This window comes from Centruroides sculpturatus, unplaced genomic scaffold (genome assembly GCF_000671375.1).
Source record: "Centruroides sculpturatus isolate CEXI.00-Female unplaced genomic scaffold, Cexi_2.0 scaffold162, whole genome shotgun sequence".
NCBI classification, from domain to species: Eukaryota; Metazoa; Arthropoda; class Arachnida; order Scorpiones; family Buthidae; genus Centruroides; species Centruroides sculpturatus.
Window position 1 is genome coordinate 146,179 of NW_019384555.1, and position 12,009 is coordinate 158,187.

Genomic DNA, 12,009 nt, shown 5'->3' on the forward strand with positions numbered 1-12,009 from the left:
CTTTTGTAATTTTGCAATTACTAGAATTTCGATCTTGAAACCCTCAAGTGTTCAACGGCGTGTTCTAAATTAATGTCTCTCTTGTAACCAAAGTTTGTTGTTTTTTCTATATTTATTTGTTTTGACGTTTCCATCACCTTGTCAAGTATCTGTCGACAACTTACATCCGCCGCATCATTTTATTCTAAAAATCTAAAAGAATTAGTAGCAACCTTTTATAATATAAACAAATTATGATTTATTTGTTTACTTACATTTTATAAATAACGGAAATGATGTCACCGAGTCACGAGTTTACACCCATACTCTAAATCATCGCTAAGATTATCGATATCCTGAGTAAACCCGAAGAGAGTAGATAATTTTACCGCTTTATTATCTACTTTATATTTTGTTTTGTAGTTAAACAAATAAATGAAATCGTCGGAGAATGCAACGATATAATATTTTCTTTAAATTCATCGCTGTAATGTAAACTACACGTAAAATTATACACTTCAAACTCATAGAAACATAATAGTGTAAACTTTCTTCGATCGATATCCGATTTCTTTCTTCACGTTTCGGTTGATTTTAACGATGTAATTTACACACAAAAGAATGAAATGTATAGAAAAAAATTTCACGATAAACAATAAGCAATTAAAAAGTTTAATAATGTACTTATAAGTAAATAAATTCCCAACACTTCAGCAGTTTTATAAATCTAAAGTCACGTATTTTGTATTTATAATCATCACCCGATTGTCGAACAAACAAACATTATTATTTCGTCATCGAAAAAAATAATAATTTACACGAAAAGTGACGTACGAAGCCACGTATTTCGTACTTTATTCGGTATTAATCGCGAAATTTAAACGTAAAATAAGGAAATTTACTCGAGTAGCTTGTAAACTGACACAGAAAACTTACACTAGCGCTTACGAAAATTAGTTTAAACTTAGTGTAATGATTCTTAACGAGCTGTCATTTGAGAGAAGGAGGAAAAAAAAGGAATAATTTACTTCAACTAATTATGAATATTGGTATGAATTTTTTTTACTGACAAAGATGCACTGCTACTGTATAAAATTACTTACATATAGGACATGTTTTAGTTTTATTGTTCATTCATTCAGCATCATAAATGTCTGGATTATGTAACTAAAGCCGCATAAAGTTGGGTACAGAGTACCGGATATTAAAAAATCGACTCGAGCAGATGTAATGTTGAATTACTTAAAGTCATTCGATACACTCGGATGGTTTTTTGAAAGAGCGGCACATGAATGATTTTAAAGAGTAAGGTGCGAAATGTTACGCAGCCATTAGGGCTATTGGATTATAAAAGTATGTTAGAAGCCGTGAATCATTCGAGAATTCGTCACTAATGGGCGTAAAGTGCAATAAAATAGGGCTCGACTCCGTGTAACTTCGACCCACACGTTATAGGGAAGCCCGACTGGTTAAGGTCTTAATTTTAGCACCGTTACGGGTTCGAATTTAAAAAACTAGCTTCCGAATTAGTAGAAAAATGTCGTTAAATTGTCTATAATGTATGTTATAAAGGAAGTGCGAAGCGTAACAGGAAGACAGAGGAAAGGAGTTACGCAACTTCTACGAATAATTAAACGAGATTAAATAGAAAAAAAAACAAGGATTCTGAATATGTTTTAACTAGTAAAAACCGTTAAGATTAGATAAAGTTCCATTTAATTCGGCAAAGGATGTTAAAAAAAAATCTTGTCATCCATTTGAATAAGATGACATTGACTTCCTGTCATTGGTTCGTCACACATTGTTAGATTCTGTCTGAGTTGCCTGTTATACTAACAGTCAATTTTAATTCGCCCCGTATAAGTGTTTAATTATCTAATTGACTATTAAAAGATGTCGATGAATTTATTCATCAGCAGAGTTTAAGTAAAAGATCAACCTTCAATTAGATGAAAGAAGTCTTCTTTTATGAAGCTTCTTATAGCTTTATTAACAATATTATCTTCTATATTTTGAAGGCCGTAACGATATACGCGATTTATTTTGATATCAGTAACGAGGTGTAAACTTTCAGATTTGCGCCGACAAGTCTCGATTTTTATCACTTTTTTTTTAAAAATAAATCGTGAATTTTGGATTAGAATTACAGAATTTAGACACGTTTTTCTTTAATTTCGTACAGCGGCATCCCGATTAAAGAAGAAAATATTATCAAACTGTCAAAAACAATCCGTCAGTTTGTTATCACCATTTTGTTTTTTTTTTGTCTTCAATTTCTTTGACGAGACGTCACCCGGCTTAACTGTGCAATCACGTGATCGAATGTGACCCGGATAATTGGTCAATCTATTGTTGAACTAATAACTGAATTCGATAAGTGGTCCTCATTAGAAGGTCTCCAGAGAGAGAGAGTGAAAGAAAAATCGAATCTACTTCCCCCGTCTGTTATATCGGGGGTTGGTTTTGAAACAATGGTGAATATAATTCGAGATAGTCTGATATGATATTTTATTATATATGTATTTTTTATTTGTATATAGTTAAGTCTACATAATTATCACACGATTCTTTAATTATAGTGTCGCAATTACAGAATTAATAAGCAGTTTACCCGCCTGGCACGTACTTAATGACGTTGGAGACAGATTGAATGTCTGCGAAGCCAGTTTTAATTGCAATCAAGGATTTTTCGCACTTTTTTTTTTCCTTCCATCAAAACATTTGCAATGTTATGGTGCTTGATTGTTGTTTGCCGTGCAACAATATCGAGTGGTTGACCCTGAGAAAGTTATGATCGTGAGAATTTACGGTCATCTCTAACGAGGTTAGATAGAAGAAAAATTTCTGTCAAGAGGGGAATTTTAAACATTTAAAAATGTCTACTCAGACAGTGCATAGTTACATCAGGTACCAAGGACAAATATATCGAATCTGACACGAGATAAGGGTGCAGAGTTTGTAACTAAACACGGCGCAAACCAAAGTTTCAACGTAGTTAAAATTTGCAAGACTTTAGAACGTATATACATATTTAAATACACGAGACGACGTTTAAAAATGGCGCTATATAGAGGTAATTTAAATAAAACAATATAGTACTTACCGCAAATGTTAAGCCAGCCTTCTACTCTGCGCTGTATTACTTTCTGTTTAGTCATGGTTACGTGTTATAGTACACGCTAAACACAGCTTATAACACAGTTGCAGAACCATGTGCTAAACGTAACCACACTCGACCAAGTCATACTATCGTTTAAATGTTTTCTTTTAGCGCTCGGTGGCGCAACAAGTGCTCTGCGCAGGCGGACTCGTTCCTAGGTCATTCACATGTTACAGTATATTTGCTAGCGGCCATGTGACGTAGGATAACGTATAACAACAACGATGACCAACAACCGGTGTTTGTGCTTCTTATATCTATCTTTGTTTCTTCGGGCACGTCACTTCTTCAAATTTTTACTATTTTTAAATGTAAATATTTATACAGGATATGCTAAATCTATACGCTTTGGAATTTTTTCTGTGTAAATAATTTTTCTTTTATCTTCTACTGCGTTTTGGATAATAACAATTCGTTTATATCTAGTGTTACAGAGGCATTGTTCTATAAATATGAGTAATAAAATATTTATATCTTTAGTTTAAAACAGAAAAATATTTTTTGATTTAAATACAAGAATTAATTAAAGTTGAAACCATAATTCTAAATTGTTGATTCTTTGTAAAAATTTGAACAGACCTGGCATTGTTCTAATTGTGATGGTCATTGTCAGGCCTCCATTTAGAGGGAGAAACTTAAGCAGTCACTTTAAAGATACTTCTTATGTGTCCTACCGATTCTGTTTTATTCTATTGTCTCTGCTATATTTTTTTTGTTATTTTTTTAAAACTAATCTACATAAAGTAGCAATTTGCATTGTTTTCTGTACATTTTTTAAAACTGATACATATTTTATGTAGATTGAAGCCTAAAAAAGTATAACAAAAAGTCTTTCAATGGAATGATAGTAAAACTTTGTTTTAAATAAATTAAAAAAAATATATCTGTATTATATAATGTTATAAAACAATTCATTCAAATAACACATTTAAGTACTATTATTATTATTATTTTTTAATATAAATTTGATTACATAAATTTTGTATAATCATATGTACAAATAACAAAATATTGTTAAAATTTTAATTCAGATTGATTGATTGATGAGTCAGAAAAAATAATTTATACAAAACTGCTTTCAAAAACCGTTAACAATTACAGTTTGTCAGGTTTTATTTAATGGAGATATTTATCAACATCAATTCTATGATTTGCAGTTAAAAACATGATTATGAACTGTCCACTGTAAGTAAACCAGTACACCATATCAAGAGAATATTTCATATTTGATACCATCTATTTTCACAATCTGCAAAAGAAAAGTAGTTTAATGAATTAAAAAATAATATATTTACAGGCCAGTTAAAATTAACCTATGTAAAACAAATAGTGGGGGGAAAAAAAACTTTTTATAATACAGTAGAATCCACTAATTGTGTCTATACTGATAACAATAACCAAATAATGGCATAAAGTAGTGTAATTAAATAAGACTGCAATTAGTGAAACTTCTCATTAAAACAATTAAAAATATTATCAAAAAATCTTCAATTTATACAATTATAATTAATAATTATTATTATTAACTTACATGTTTTGGGACATCGTAATTACAATAAGCGAGTCTACTGTATCATAAAAATGTAATTAGTGATTATAACTAAATAATGATCCATTCATTTTATAGATAATTGCAATTTTTAAACCCTGGTAATATAATTTTTGTAAAAAGTTATTAATATAAATATGTTTTTGTGATGACTGGATATACAAAGTGGCCAAGATATATATATATATATACTACTGCTCTGAAATGGATCTAGGTTTGAATCTGGATTAAATTCTCAGCAATCTTTAATGAATGTTATGAACTCTCCCAATATCTAGCTAAATCTTTAATGAGTATTACTAAAACTCCTGTTAATGTGCATAGAAGAAAGCATTAATATATGTATTATATATCTTATATTCTTTAAAAAGGATTGAAATATATATATTAAAACCTGTCTTTTATAAGACAGATTAATACAACACTGGCATATTCTCGATTACAATGCACACTTTCTTTTTTTTTTCGACTTTCAACTCGGTCGTTTTCGTTCGCCCCTCAGTTACGTGTATTACGTCATCGATATACAAGCGCGTGGTATCTCTCCATCACTTTGGTTTTAGTTAGTTTACAGTATTTTTAAAGTTAAAATAAAATTATTTTTTAATCTTTTCTTAAGTACAATAAGAAAAATTGATTAATTAACACAGTAGAGCATCGATTATCCGACTCAATTGGGGACTGGGATTGGTCGGATAATTGAAAAGTATGAAAAAATCCATTATTAGTGTAGTATATTATTATATGCGATGTAATTAGTATATTAGTATTAACCTACTTCGTGTTGAATTTTCATCGATGTTAAGCCTAACAAAAATTTTTTAAAAATAATAATCGTCGCTATTGTATCGTTAAACATTAGAAAATCAAGCCTCGTTTAAATACTGGCTCCCTTTCATGGTCCAGCTAGTGTTGCCAGCTAAAACATGTAAAAATAATATTGAAGTAGCCAAGACATAGCCAAATATTGTAGCGCCACATCACTAGCGGACATTTGAATTTGCCGACTAGAACGGTCGGTTAACCGATGTGACGGTTAATCGATGCTCTACTGTAAAACTATTTTATTATTTTTTCTCATAATACAATTTCATTACATGGAAAAAGGAAGGTTGCCTGTAAAACTGATTTTTGCATTAATGCGTTTATTGTTTTTTGAGTATTTTGCCTGCGAAAATTACTTGGATATTATTTTTCTAAAAATATCGTGGAAATAAAGTAGATTGATACAGAAATTATTTATCGCACGTGTACTGTATATGAGCTTCAAAATAAATTTTATTAAACAATGAGATCAACCGATTAATAGTATCGTGTACAATATTTTATACTCCTAAGGAAAATACTGTAGATCTACGGTAAAATAAATTTCGTTTTCACACAGTTAAACTTCGCCGCTAATTGCCGTTGTGATAAACCATTTTCACTTTCTCTGAAGATCTAACGACCACACTTTGCATTTCTTTCGTTTTTCGGACAATTTCGACAAACTGAAATGAATTTCCTTTGTTGCTAGACTAATTCATTAACACCTGAACGTAATTTCGAGGGTTCGAAGAAGAGTTTAGACTAATTCGTTATATGAGGAGGAGGAAACGTTGTTGAGATGGATTCGAACAATAGTTTCGCGGAAGTGGTCGCTTATTACAGTTGCGTATGTTGTTTCGGATCAAAAATCGATGCCCACGGTCTATACGAAGACTATGTATAAACTATTCCGTGCCAGAAATTTTTGCCCGTTTTGACAGGTGCCCGTCGAGTGCGGGTGGTCGCCTAAGCAGTTATCACTGTATATATATATACACACACACTAAAAAAATATTGTAAAAAGTTATACAAAAGTAATTTGATTATATGAAATAAATAAAAACGGCATCATTGTTGAAGAGCTGCAAGCAGAAGTGTGTCATTTCAAAATAAAACAAATTAATTAATTGATTTTCTTTTGTTTACATGAATTCTCTCAGTAAACAATTTTTTTAATCGTACTCTTTCAAGTATCTATACATTGTAATGATGCGAATTCTTTACATCTATGCATATAAATAAACCTGTTCTAATTTTTATTTTATTTTTTAAAATATCACAAGAATAAATCTTGAGTTTATTTAGTTGTAATGTTAACAATTTTTTTTATCTTTTATTCAAAAGCATTTTTCAAACAATTGTATTAAATAATTGAGATGGCCGAGTAAAGCCAAGGACAAAAGTCTTGCTGTTGGTGAAGCGGTAAGTGGAATAATTATCCCTCTAACATTTACACCTGCCATTAAAAAAATGATTTAATTAGTCGAAATTTATTATTATCATATATATTAATTTTTTAGTTAGGTTTTTATTGCAAGTTGTTATTTAATTACGCACATTAATAGATTTAAAATATAATATTTCAATAAATTATCATATTTAATAAGATGAATTTTAGACTTTATAATTGATAAATATTTAACAAATATTTTATTTTGGGTTTAAATTTTGTAATCTCCAATACAAAAATATTAAAATCAGTTTTTAACATCTTAATTGAATGTGATATCTTTTAATTTATTCATTATCTTAAATCAAAGTTATTTTAATAAGACTATCATCATTAATGATAAATTAGAATATATAAAAATATGTTTAAAATCAACAGAAAAATTAAAACTTTTTATGTAAAGTTATTCTGGCAAAATATGTAAAGATGAAAAAAGTTATAATGCACTTCAAATAAATGATGAAAAATTATATCAAATATTAAATCTACAAGGCTGCTTTTTACATATGCTGGTATGTTCAATAAAATAGCCTGAAAAAATTATGGAAAATTTTTTATTTGTAGAATTTTAGAATGTTAAAAAAAAATATACGTTTTTCAATAAATTATCGTGCATATTCGAGACAATTGTCTCGGTGGAAACACAAAGATATACAGATGATATTATGGGTGATGTAGCATACTTGCAGTCACTGTTGTAAAAGTCTCTGGAACTCATTTCAGAAGTTTGACAAAACCATATGGTGATGCTGAGTGTGTCATAAATTGATGCTTTCGGGTGATTCCACAGGAAAAAATCTAGTGGTATCGAGCCCGGAGAACGTGGTGCGATTCGGCAACAAATTGACAGGACAATGTGGAACAGGACCGTGTTGTCCTATTGATGTGTTGCTGAATCACTCTAAGCCACTGATGCACTTCTGCCCAAGAATAAGCTGGTTCACTATCCTATTATCAAACTTGATGTAGTTGATCCAATGGCAACTCATCAATCAATTTATCCACTATTGTGCATAGGATATTAAGTCACTAGTCCAGGTGCTGTCAATGAATCCAGAGCCAAGAATTTGATCACTGCAAATGCCATACCTGATATTTAATGTAAATCATACTTGTTGTTGCATATTTTGCATGCATTGTGAAACATGCCATGCCCAATGTTGTACATTATGGCAGTTATACACTTCATTCCGCGGAAAAAGTGTCTCATCAATCCATAAAATGTTCTCAAGCAGTTGTGGTTTGTCCTAGTATAAATTTATCATAAGTTTGCATGTTTCACATAGCAATTGAATGCATGTATGTCATGGCAATGTAAATTTGATGTGTTTTTGATTTCTTCAAGCCATGTTGTCTTGCTGCTTCACATATGCTTCTATGTGGATATGCATGGAAGTATACCAAAATTTCAATGTTGTAAAGACAAGGGAAATCTGGATTGTAATCCCCGTCTATGCTACAGATTTGTATCAACTGATATATTACATTCAGAATGATTGTATGCTTAGGTCTTGTATGTTTCATCTCATTTTTCCCATAAAGTATAATCATTTTAGAGTAAAATGTTCATGAATATAAGAAATCGTTGCAGATTTCTACCAATTTGCAGACTGTACAATGTTCACTCTTTTATAAGGACACTGGCATCTTGTGCCATAATGATTTATTTTTGCATTTATTTTGCATATTGTTTCTTTGTTTGGAAAACATATATTGCCTCAAAACTACTGAATGACTTACACATATTCATTTTTTGAATTTATTTATTTATTTTACTGTAAACACTGCTGTGAAACTAATGCATCATATGAATATAGTCAAGCAGTGCTGGAAAGATCTTTACGCCTGGATAAGTTTTAACACTCATCCGGGTTTAAAGTGACCAGTCTGAATAAAGTAACATTTCTGTTTCTAGATTTCATTGAAAAAAATAATCTGTAAATAAGAAATATTTTTAGCTAATCTAACTATTTAGCTAATTTATTGCTATTTATTATTTTTATAATGTTTTATCTTAAGTAATTAAAAAAAAATCCAGTGACAAGTTGCTCAACTTTCCTGGCAATATTTGGTGGCACCATCCGTTATCATATTTCATTTAAAAACTTTTTATATTTTTAACTATTATAAAAATGGTAAAAAGCTTAATTTTGAGGGAAGAAATGAGTTTTTTAAAAAATTGTAAATATCAATAACGATTAAAATGTTTATTCATCCCACTTTCTGGAGTTCCGTACCCAAACTTTAGTAGCATCGATGCCAAATTCCCACTACTCACTCCCCGCTCACACACCTCACCCATCTACGTATACACACATTCCGGGAAATTCTTCCTTTTTTTTACTTTTTTGGGTTAATAAAACAAATTTGGCACTTTCCCCGACTACACATAACATCCTGGAATATAAAATGAATTTTTTCCTGTAAATTTATTAACAATAATCGATATTATCCTTTCAGCTTATTCAATAATAACTTGATCATTTTCATTATCCGAGTGGCTAATATTTAAATAAGCTTAACATATTTTAAAATTACATTCGATTATATTGCGGAGTGCGTGGCAGAGCGCCGCATATTATTANATTATCTTAAATCAAAGTTATTTTAATAAGACTATCATCATTAATGATAAATTAGAATATATAAAAATATGTTTAAAATCAACAGAAAAATTAAAACTTTTTATGTAAAGTTATTCTCGCAAAATATGTAAAGATGAAAAAAGTTATAATGCACTTCAAATAAATGATGAAAAATTATATCAAATATTAAATCTACAAGGCTGCTTTTTACATATGCTGGTATGTTCAATAAAATAGCCTGAAAAAATTATGGAAAATTTTTTATTTGTAGAATTTTAGAATGTTAAAAAAAATATACGTTTTTCAATAAATTATCGTGCATATTCGAGACAATTGTCTCGGTGGAAACACAAAGATATACAGATGATATTATGGGTGATGTAGCATACTTGCAGTCACTGTTGTAAAAGTCTCTGGAACTCATTTCAGAAGTTTGGCAAAACCATATGGTGATGCTGAGTGTGTCATAAATTGATGCTTTCGGGTGATTCCACAGGAAAAAATCTAGTGGTATCGAGCCCGGAGAACGTGGTGCGATTCGGCAACAAATTGACAGGACAATGTGGAACAGGACCGTGTTGTCCTATTGATGTGTTGCTGAATCACTCTAAGCCACTGATGCACTTCTGCCCAAGAATAAGCTGGTTCACTATCCTATTATCAAACTTGATGTAGTTGATCCAATGGCAACTCATCAATCAATTTATCCACTATTGTGCATAGGATATTAAGTCACTAGTCCAGGTGCTGTCAATGAATCCAGAGCCAAGAATTTGATCACTGCAAATGCCATACCTGATATTTAATGTAAATCATACTTGTTGTTGCATATTTTGCATGCATTGTGAAACATGCCATGCCCAATGTTGTACATTATGGCAGTTATACACTTCATTCCGCGGAAAAAGTGTCTCATCAATCCATAAAATGTTCTCAAGCAGTTGTGGTTTGTCCTAGTATAAATTTATCATAAGTTTGCATGTTTCACATAGCAATTGAATGCATGTATGTCATGGCAATGTAAATTTGATGTGTTTTTGATTTCTTCAAGCCATGTTGTCTTGCTGCTTCACATATGCTTCTATGTGGATATGCATGGAAGTATACCAAAATTTCAATGTTGTAAAGACAAGGGAAATCTGGATTGTAATCCCCGTCTATGCTACAGATTTGTATCAACTGATATATTACATTCAGAATGATTGTATGCTTAGGTCTTGTATGTTTCATCTCATTTTTCCCATAAAGTATAATCATTTTAGAGTAAAATGTTCATGAATATAAGAAATCGTTGCAGATTTCTACCAATTTGCAGACTGTACAATGTTCACTCTTTTATAAGGACACTGGCATCTTGTGCCATAATGATTTATTTTTGCATTTATTTTGCATATTGTTTCTTTGTTTGGAAAACATATATTGCCTCAAAACTACTGAATGACTTACACATATTCATTTTTTGAATTTATTTATTTATTTTACTGTAAACACTGCTGTGAAACTAATGCATCATATGAATATAGTCAAGCAGTGCTGGAAAGATCTTTACGCCTGGATAAGTTTTAACACTCATCCGGGTTTAAAGTGACCAGTCTGAATAAAGTAACATTTCTGTTTCTAGATTTCATTGAAAAAAATAATCTGTAAATAAGAAATATTTTTAGCTAATCTAACTATTTAGCTAATTTATTGCTATTTATTATTTTTATAATGTTTTATCTTAAGTAATTAAAAAAAAATCCAGTGACAAGTTGCTCAACTTTCCTGGCAATATTTGGTGGCACCATCCGTTATCATATTTCATTTAAAAACTTTTTATATTTTTAACTATTATAAAAATGGTAAAAAGCTTAATTTTGAGGGAAGAAATAGGTTTAAAAAAACATTGTAAATGCTAATAACAAGTAAAATTGTCATTTAGTCTGACCCTACTGGAGATGCGCACAATCTCCTTTTTCTGTCCACCCCCCTTGACCTTTAAATCACCAAAATTTAACAACATCAATCCCCCTAATAAACAAACCTCCCTGCAAAATTTCAGAAATTTTTGACAAAAGCACAGAAGTTATTAAGCTTTGAAGAGGGTTAACAAAATGCCCACATACTTACACTAACATCCACACATATAGAAATTACCCTTGAATATTTTTGCATTTCTTGACGTTTCAAGAGTCGTCAGTCAAAATATGTAAAATTCTTGGGGGGTTATTTTTTGACCGATTGCCATACTTTCCCTCTGTTATATATAACAACGAGGAAAGAAAAAAATCTGATTCTTTATCTAAAGACCATATGAAAACAAACAAGAAGGAAAGCCATAATCAAATCTATACTTTCAGCTGATGTATAATATGATGTAATCTGTTTTTAATCACTTAAATAAATGGCAACAGATAGTTACATTAAATAACTTAATTAAATCATACAAATCATACAAATTTCATGGAAAGGTACTATATACAATTACATTTATTAATCA